Here is a 2422-nt window from a genome sequence, read left to right as displayed (position 1 = left end):
AAATCCCAGTGGGATGCAAGTCAAACAACAACAACAATAAGACAACTTAGATTAAGGCCATCAGTCTAACTCTGTACTACAACAAACAAACATGGCTAAACCAATACACTTTTCGAAATCACCAAAATAAAGCCATGAAAGCTATGAAAAAGCAATCAAGACGAGGGGAAGGGGGGATTGTTGTCTTTGTACGCAGTTCCGGCCTCAAATAGGCGCTGCCTCCGCCACTACTCACCGCTGACAGATGGCACTTGCCCCAATGGGCCCGCTGAGGCTACACCGGCTGTAACCGCCCCCCACCCCTCCTTTTGCCTTCGTCTGAAACCGTGCGCAGATCCTGGACATGCCCCCAAAAAAGATGGTGGACGAAGCCCCAAACAAGACACTTTACTTTGGTGAGTCGAAGGCTCGGGCAGGCTGGTGTGTGAGTGAGCGGGTGGGTGGGTAGGTGAGTGGGTGGGTGGGTGAGTGAGTGGGTGGGTGGGTAGGTGAGCGGGTGGGTAGGTGAGCGGGTGGGTGGGTGAGTGAGTGGGTGTGTGGGTGTGTGAGTGAGCGGGTGGGTGGGTAGGTGAGCGGGTGGGTGGGTGGGTGAGTGGGTGGGTGGGTGTGAGTGAGCGGGTGGGTGGGTAGGTGAGCGGGTGGGTGGGTGGGTGTGTGGGTGTGTGAGTGAGCGGGTGGGTGGGTAGGTGAGTGGGTGGGTGAGTGAGTGAGTGGGTGGGTGAGTGAGTGGGTGAGTGAGTGGGTGGGTGGGTTAGAGAGTTGTTGGGTAGGTGAGTAGGTAGGTGAGTGAGTGGGATAGTGTGTGGGTAGGTGAGTGGGTGAGTTGGTTCGGGCAGGCTGACGCCAGCGACATAACCCATTCCGTCTTGTTAGCTGGGGGGTGGCAGTGAGGCTCTTATAGGATTCTTTTGTGGGGGGGGGACTGGGGGGGGGGGGGGTCTCTGAATATCCCGGAGGTGGGGCTCTCTGTAGAAGTCGCTAGGAAGCATAGGTGGGTTTGTGAGTGAGTGAGCGGGCGGGTGGGTAGGTGAGTGGGTGGGTGGGTAGGTGAGTGGGTGGGTGGGTGAGTGAGTGGGTGGGTGGGTGAGTGAGTGGGTGAGTAGGTGGGTGAGTGGTTGGGAAGGTGAGTAGGTAGGTGAGTCAGTGGGTGGCTGAGTGAGTGAGTGGGTGAGTGGGTGGGTGGGGAGGTGAGTGTGTGGTTGGGTAGGTGAGTGGGTGGGTGAGATAGTGGGTGGGTAGGTGAGTGGGTGAGTGGGTGAGTTGGTATGTAGGTGTATATGAAGGTGGGTAGGTAAGTGGCTGAGTGGGTATGTGGGCGACGTGTTGGCGGGTGACTCTGCGTGTGTCTCTCTGTCTCTCTGCAGACTCTGAGGGTCTCCCCTACAACCTGTCCCAGCAGCGTCCACCAGGAAGCCTGTCCCTGCACCGCGCACTGCAGGGACACCACCCTCAGCTGGTGGACTTTGTCAGCCGCTGCCTGCAGTACGAACCACGCTCACCCCTCGCTCACCACCACTCATCCCCACACCACTCACGCCCACTCACCACCCCAGACCTGTCAACACCTTATCAGTGCCCTACCTCACTACAGACCCAATTCAGACCTTTATTGGTCACTCACTGACCCTGATACATATCAACGTACATCCTGCAAAGTCCCATCACAAGGAACAAACACAAACAAATAGACACAAATTGTTTTTATCACCCAGAATTGAAACGGCTGCACTCCGTACGGACCTGAAAACTCAATTACCCTGTACAAGAATATCGAAAAAACCATACGGGTTGACGGATCTGCAACCCACTCACCACCCACCACCACTCCCTTCCACCCTCTCCATCCCCCCACTCTCCTCCCACCTCCCACCCTGTCAAATCATCTCACCTTGCCCCTCTCACCACGTGTGCGTCTCCCCCCCCCCACCCCTCCCTCCCTCCCCGTGCGTCTCCCAACAGATGGGATCCGAATCTCCGGATGACGCCTGAGCAGGCGCTGGCTCACAGCTGGCTACAAACCACCACCACCACCCGGGCCACCACCATCCGGGCCACCACCACCAGCAGGGCCACTCCCACCACCATCGGGCCACCACCACCATCCAGGCCACCACCACCATCCAGGCCACCACCACCATCCAGGCCACAACCATCAGCAAGGCCACCACCACCATCCAGGCCACAACCACCAGCAAGGCCACCACCACCATCCAGGCCACCACCACCATCCAGGCCACCACCACCATCCAGGCCACAACCACCATCCAGGCCACCACCACCATCCAGGCCACAACCACCATCCAGGCCACAACCACCAGCGAGGCCACCACCACCACCCCCACCATCACCAGCTGGGGCGACACCACCATCAGCAGCAGTGGAGGCACCACTCCTGTGCAGGGCTCTGCAGCTGCTGAGCCAC

At 58.8% G+C, this 2422-nt stretch overlaps 1 long non-coding RNA gene across 1 annotated transcript; it reads left to right on the top strand.

Annotated features, from left to right (window-relative positions):
• The first annotated feature begins 330 nt into the window (after positions 1 to 330).
• Positions 331 to 2422, top strand: LOC144740454 (uncharacterized). Its single transcript, XR_013589643.1, has 3 exons — positions 331 to 395; positions 1365 to 1482; positions 1960 to 2422. It is a non-coding gene; the product is annotated as an uncharacterized LOC144740454 (long non-coding RNA).

Source organism: Lampetra planeri, unplaced genomic scaffold (assembly GCF_965212315.1).
Source record: "Lampetra planeri unplaced genomic scaffold, kcLamPlan1.2.h2 scaffold_217, whole genome shotgun sequence".
NCBI lineage: Eukaryota > Metazoa > Chordata > Hyperoartia > Petromyzontiformes > Petromyzontidae > Lampetra > Lampetra planeri.
The sequence above is the reverse complement of the archived record's forward strand: the minus strand, read 5'-3'. Positions and strand labels throughout refer to the sequence as shown.